The following is a 7,394-nucleotide window of genomic DNA, read 5'->3' on the forward strand; positions in this document are numbered from 1 at the left end:
ACTCTCCTGCTGCTCACCTTACCTGATCACTCTCGTTACAGTGTGTATGGTAACACCCATTGTTTCATGTTCTCTGTGTATATACACATCTCCCCACTGTATTTTCCACTGAATGCATCCGATGAAGTGAGCTGTAGCTCACGAAAGCTTATGCTCAAATAAATTTGTTCGTCTTTAAGGTGCCACAAGTACTCCTTTTCTTTTTGCGGATACAGACTAACATGGCTGCTACTCTGAAACCTCTTTTTATAGCCTCATTTCTCAGATTCTTCCTGTCTGGTGAAGTGAGCTGTAGCTCACGAAAGCTTATGTTCAAATAAATTTGTTAGTCTCTAAGGTGCCACAAGTACACCTTTTCTTTTTGATTACATGAGGCATTCACAGATGATCACAGCAGACAATCCACACCTCATCTGCAGAGGACTCCCCGCTCCCACCCGAACCTTGCCAGTCTGACCTGGGGAAAATTCCTTCACGACTCCAAATTCAGAGATCAGTTAGTCTCTCAACATGTGAGCAAGACTACAGACAAACATCCAAGACAGAAGATTTTCTATACCACCTGAGAGCACTGGTCCATCTCTACTAGTAACCTGTATCTAGCTGTGGCGGATCTGATTGCTGATGCTTCAGAAGGGAGATGAAAACAAAACAAACAACCCAGATTACAATTGTGCCTCAGAGGAGGGGAAAAAAAACCCTTCCTAGCAGGTGACTAGCTGAAACCCTGTAGCATGAGAGGTTTCAGAGTAGCAGCCGTGTTAGTCTGTATTCGCAAAAAGAAAAGGAGTACTTGTGGCACCTTAGAGACTAACACATTTATTTGAGCATAAGCTTTCGTGAGCTACTGTGAGCTGTAGCTCACGAAAGCTTATGCTCAAATAAATTTGTTAGTCTCTAAGGTGCCACAAGTACGCCTTTTCTTTTTGTAGCATGAGAGTAGATTACAGTTGAGGACAATTTAGGCCTTATCTGAAGGGGAAAGGTTTTCCAGCATAACCTAAGACATGAATTTAAAACCAATATTGTTTTATCGCTATAACCTCCCATATGGATGCTCTCATTTTGGTATAAGAGAATCTTTTTTAGATTTGGCTTACATAACTTGGGGAAGGATTTAAGCTAAAGTTAAAAAAAGCCACTTTCACAGGGGAAATACTGGTTTCCACACATGGATTATACCTATAGAATTATGCCTGCATAATTATAACTGGTAAATGTCCCATGAAAATGGCTCTTTGGTACCTTTATACTAGTGTAACTGCTAGTGTAAGGATTTAGCAATTTAACTCTTACATAATCACACTCTTAACTGCAATAGTTAAATTGGTACAAAAACTGCTTAGACTAAACTGTTCCTTTTTGTCACAACAATCTTTATGTCTTCTTCCAACCTTACCATCTATAAGGAATAACAACCCTTCCTAAAACTTGTTTTGTAGGAAGCAAAAAAGCCTAATTAGAATTAATAATGCTGTCAAAATTGTAATCTGTTGAAAAGCTGGTGGAAATATTCTATAGCCCCTTTAAAAAGACATCATTTTAAGCAGGCCTCTAGAATGATCAGAAAGACCCCATATTTTGTGCACATGAAATACTTAGTAGCAAGGAAAATGGAGCTGCCATGATTATAAATGCAATTACACAGACTGACCTGGTAAGACAAACAGCAGTTTGACAGGAAACAGGATGCTGGTGTGGGAGATGGGGGGAGGAGAGAACTGGCAGAGAGCTCTGCTGCTGAATCAATAACTCTTTGTCAATCAGGAAGGCACCTAGTCTGCAGATTCCCCATCCCCCATTCATCTCTCTCTCCACCTGGGCATATCAATCCTTGGCAACACTAGATGAAAACAGAATGCAAAGTTGTGAGCAAACTCCACGCCATACCTCTGGGTGCCTCATCTCTAACAGTCATGCCTCAGATGTTCAGTTTACCCCCCCAGCTCTAGTGCATATAAAAGTTTATTAAACGAGGGAGACAGGGGAAAGAATCAACTTTATCAAGCATTTTCCTTTTATGGCTGCTTAAGCCATTTTCACTGCATTGCAGAAGCAACTGGAGCATGAAAGGTACTATAGAAAACCCTTTTCCCTCTTCTGCAGCAGTAGTAACTCCTGAAAAGTAGGGATTATTATGATAGGTTCTTTTGACCTTAAATTGCAAATTGGATCAGTTATCCCCCACTTCTCACCGTTGAATGGTCCTTGTCTCAATTCACTTTCTGACTCAGTAACTGAATTGGGAATTAGAGGTTCTGCTCAAATTTTATTAAGATGAAGTTTTTTTAAAAATGAATGGTACAGAGTTTAAGCATAGAAGTTTCTGGTTATCAAGGAATAACGTACAGAATATCAAGGGGTTCAAAATTTGGTTTAAGATCAGATGGCGTAAGGAATACATAATCTGCAATATCCCTGATTGGCGATAAAAGGTTAATGGGTGAAAGTACAGACATTAAGATATGAGGGTATGTTGTTCATATAATATCTACGTTCAGGTGTGGAGTATAATGACTAGATACGAGGATGGATTGACCCTCATTTGGTGAGATTTAACATTCACTGAGTTTATGATTCCAATTCATATGGTCCAACAGGCAAAGTCTCTCGGTCCCATTCTTGTAGTTGATGCACAATGTCGCTCCGGCTCAAGCCTCCTGGTACTGTCAGTGGCCGGTGACGTGTTCAATGTAGATGTCTCTGGACCATCGGATGGTGTCTGAGACCATGAAGCACTGCATGAGCCGTGTACTAAACTACACAGCAAGACCTCTTAACCAGCTCTGTGCAGGAGGTAGTTTGTAGGAAGAAGGGAACTCCTTATTAAAATTCCATTGAAAACTGAAGGGAAAGTTGGGGTGATTTCCCCACCTCTGATGGGGTCAACCCCTGATAGCTGCTGCCTCTGCGGCTCAGTTTGGGGAAAGAAAAATTCCTGCAATGCACCACAGGCAAAGTATTTCCATACCAATTTCCTGGCGTAGGATTCTTGGTCTACTCTACAAGACCTTCACTCCCACTTCAGATTACACAGGATGACACAACCCAGGGTTCATTAATGTGCTCAGTATATGGAGAGGCTCAGGAAGTGGTTACTGCCTTTTCCCTGGGTGGGTGGTCCTAAGAAAGCATTAAATAGAAAAATAAATGACTAGGATCCACCATCCCTCAACCTGTCAGCACAAGCACCCTCAAGAAACTGGGCTTCTTGCAGGCTAAGGATAGTGGTGGGGAGTATTTCTATGAAAGGCCCTCACTAAAATATTGGTAGCAGCTCACTTCTTTTGACACTCTGTCCTCCACATCTCCTGTTAGGGGGTGTATAAGTGGACATCAGCCTATTGTATAACTATGTGGATAAGGCTTTATCTTTGAAACAGATGAAGGCCTGGGCCCAGAATATCAAAAAAAACACCTGAAGAATGTGGTTGACAACTCCACTCTTCTGATCAGATGGATCTTTCCACAGTAAGGATAAACCTCGTCTGTTCTGGAGACAGAACATTTTTGGGGAGTGGTACGACCAAGACTGTGGAATTAATTCCCCCAGGAATTAAGGACCATCTCAGGCTTTACTGTCTTCTGCTCCATGTGCAAGTGCATTTCTCTAACATAAATACACAATAATGTATTTAAATAAATAAACAAATAAACCCTGCCAAGACATTCCACTGCACATGCTTCTCTCCCTGGGGAGAGGATTAGAGAACAAACCCCACGTGACAGATGTGAATCACATTGCATAATGTACTACTGGAAGGGACTCAGATACTACTGTGATGAGTGCCATATAAGAACCTATACAGAATAAAGTAGGTGGGAGTAAGTGTGGTGGTGGAAGTTGGAGCAGAGGTGGCATTGGAATGGGAGCTACAAGAGCTGGTGCAGCATCTCTGCAGAACTTCCTGTACGGTGGACTTTCCCTCCCACTAACACCAAGTAGCTGGGGGTGCGGGGGGGGGACCGGACATGAACAGTTTGTCTTAATTGCAATACAACTCATTTGTATTGAAGCCTGAGTTGGGACTACTCCTGTGAACAAGAGCTGCAGGACCTAGACAGCACAGTGATTGGCTCTGTAGGCCAAATTTTGAGCCAGGCTCAACAACCATAATCATGGCCAGATTTCCCAAATGTATCAGCAAACTGGGAGATGAGCTCTTTAGAATAAATCCATCCACAAGTGTCACAGAAGGAGTAGAAGGATATTCAGTGTTTTTGAAAAGCTGGGCCCTTATTTCAGTGCCTAAATGGGAGGCAGAATTATTTGGAGAAAATCTGAGCCCAACTGTGGAAACTGAGCACTTGAACCCTTTTGAAACTTTGTTCCTGTACAAATAGGATTGTACAGATATGAATTGGGCTTGGATGGAGAGATAGTTCCTACAATATAATAGTTTTATTTATAAAGCATACTTCCAGACAAGGTACTGTCTAATATAATAAAGCCACAGTTTAAATACATCATCATAAAACAACACCCTCATTAGAACTCAGACAAATTAACTTAACTGAGGATGAAGAAGTGACAGAGATGGGAGGAGTTATCCCTGGGAGGAAGGGAGCTTGCTAGAGTCTCATCTAAGCTAAGGACAGTTTCTGTAACATTGCAGCATACCTTCCTTCCCCCTCCTTGTGCTGCAATGCAGTGAGAGTAGTTGGGTGAGCTAATCAGCCTGCAGCTCTTGCTGTTTAAAGGAACCTCTAAAAAAAGGCTAATCTGATTTTAAATTTTTCAAATGGTGTCTCTGAGGATTGGAACAACTGCGTTAAAACCACCTATCCCTAATGATGGCATTTGATCCAAAGTGCACTGAACTAAATGACAGGTTTCAGAGTAGCAGCCGTGTTAGTCTGTATCCGCAAAAAGAAAAGAAGTACTTGTGGCACCTTAGAGACTAACAAATTTATTTGAGCATAAACTTTCATGATCTATAGCTCACTGTAAGGTGCCACAAGTACTCCTTTTCTTTTTGAACTAAATGAGAGTCTTATCACAACATTATGTAAGTGCTTATATTCCTTCAGAGGTTTGGTCTCCCAACCCCCATAATAACTAGAGATGGACACAAATAAAATCCATGGATCAAAACAGATCTGAACTTTGCAGGAAATTTGAGCCCACATCTCAACTTTGTTGTTTGAGTCAGTTCTCTAATAATAACCTCTAGAGGTGGTTCAGACACACCTACACTTGACCTTCATGCTACTTCCCGATGTCAGCAGCCAAAGTATTACTGGCAGTTAGCTTGGAACAAAACTGTGTTTGTATACAAACAAAAGGCCAGGAGACTTTGTAGGTATCCCATCACAAGCTTCCCCAGAGTACTCAAAATCAGAACTCTTCCCACTGGCCCTTTTCTCACATCGAAACAAAAGATATAGCTCAGTGGTTCTCAACCTATTTACCATTGTGGGCTTGCAAATGCAGTTCTCTGTGTGTTATGTGGGCCACATCCACACAATATATATACTACCTGCATAGCCATGAGGATGTCATACTTGTGTTTAACTAAAACAGGGGTGGCCAACCTGTGGCTCTTCAGTTGTTAATATGCGGCTCCTTGTATAGGCACAGATTCCGGGGCTGGAGCTACAGGCGCCAATTTTCCAATGTGCTGGGGGGGTGTGTGTGCTCACTGCTCAACCCCTGGCTCTGCCACAGGCCCTGCACCCACTCCACCCCTTCCCGCCCCCTCCACTGAGCCTGCCATGCCCTCACTCCTTCACCGCCCCGCCCGAGCTTCCTGCACACTATGAAACTGCTGATCAGGAGGTGTGGGGAAGGAGGGGGTGGCACTGATCTGCTGCTGATCAGGAGGTGTGGGGAAGGAGGGGGAGGCACTGATTTGCAGGACTGCTGGTGGGCGGGAGGCGCTGGGAGCAGGGGCGGGAGGAGCTCATGGGGGTTGCTAACGTATTACTGTGGCTCTTTGGCAATTTACATTGGTAAATTCTGGCTCCTTCTCAGGCTCAGGTTGGCCACCCTGGACTAAAACATCTTCTAGAAATGAGTTGAAGACAACAAGAGAGAGAATCCACTTCCATGGGTAGTTTTTTCCCCGGTGGTTAATCACCTTCACAGTTAAAAATGTATGCCTTATTTCTAATTGGTATTTGTCTGGCTTTAACTTCCAGCTAAGGTCTAGATAATACCCATCACTAATTGCTATAATGAAAATGACACTTTGCTGTTCTCTAGCAATTTAATCGGTATCTGAACTGTTTATCATTTACACCATCAACTTTTGAGATAGATGGTTGCCATAAATCAGAATTCTCTTAAAGCACCACACTATTCTGTCATTATCCCAAACCCCATCTGACTCATTTTCCAGATGGGAAAACAAAGGTGCAGAGTGGCCAAGGAATTTGCCTAAAGTCACACAGTGAGTCAGTGGCAGAGCTGGGAGCAAACAGACTTGTGACTAGTATAGTTGCTTTAATCCCAAAACTAAGTTTCTTCCTAAGAGAGAGGTGTAGTCTGGGCAAGAGAATGGCAGCTCTATACCTCTGGGCAGGTCATTTAATTGTGAGGTCCATCTATTAAATGGAGATAATACTGTGTTAAGAAAAGGAGGACTTGTGGCACCTTAGAGACTAACAAATATATTTGAGCTAAAGCTTTCGTGAGCTACAGCTCTCACAAAAGCTTATGCTCAAATAAATGTGTTAGTCTCTAAGGTGCCACAAGTCCTCCTTTTCTTTTTGCGAATAAAGACTAACACGGCTGCTACTCTGAACACTGTGTTAGTGAACGACTGTAAGGCATTTTGAAGGTTAAATGCTCTAAATCAGTAGTTCTCAACCTGGGGTCCAGGGCCCCCTAGGGGGCCTCAAGCAGGTTTCAGGGAGGTCTCCAACGCGGGCCAGCATTAGACTTGCTGGGCCCAGGGCAGAAAGCCAAAGTCCCACTGCATGGGGCTGAAGCTCAGGTCCCTGAGCCTGCCACCCAGAGTTGAAGCTGAAGCCTGAGCAATGTAGCTTCTTGGGGGCCCCTGTGGCATGGGGCCCCAGGCAATTGCCCGGCTTGCTATCCCCTAATGCCATCCTCGCTTTTATATGCAGAAAACCAGTTATTGCGGCACAGGTGGGCCTTGGAGTTTTTAATAGCATGTTGGGGTGCCTCAGACAGAAGAAGGTCGAGAACTCCTGCTGTAAATAAGGCCCTCTTCTCTGCATTCCACCATGTGAGTCATACACAGTGCTGTGAAGCTAACACAGTCCCTCCCCCACACAGCAAAGTAGGCATAACTCAAGCTTTGTTTACAGCATAGACACAAGATCATCCATCACTCAGGGTCATTTACCTGCCAACTTTCATCGACCTTTGACCTTTTCCCTGCAAGGGCTGGTGTGGTAACAGCCAATGAAAGAAGTTCAGATCTCAA

The 7,394-nt window shown here is 43.4% G+C and overlaps 1 long non-coding RNA gene across 1 annotated transcript; it reads left to right on the top strand.

Moving 5' to 3' along the window:
- Window positions 1-367: 367 nt before the first annotated feature.
- Window positions 368-1,129, top strand: LOC122461153. The gene is made up of 2 exons (XR_006282922.1): window positions 368-741; window positions 941-1,129. It is a non-coding gene; the product is annotated as an uncharacterized LOC122461153 (long non-coding RNA).
- The last annotated feature ends 6,265 nt before the right edge of the window (window positions 1,130-7,394 follow it).

This window comes from Dermochelys coriacea, chromosome 7 (genome assembly GCF_009764565.3).
Source record: "Dermochelys coriacea isolate rDerCor1 chromosome 7, rDerCor1.pri.v4, whole genome shotgun sequence".
Classification (NCBI taxonomy): domain Eukaryota; kingdom Metazoa; phylum Chordata; order Testudines; family Dermochelyidae; genus Dermochelys; species Dermochelys coriacea.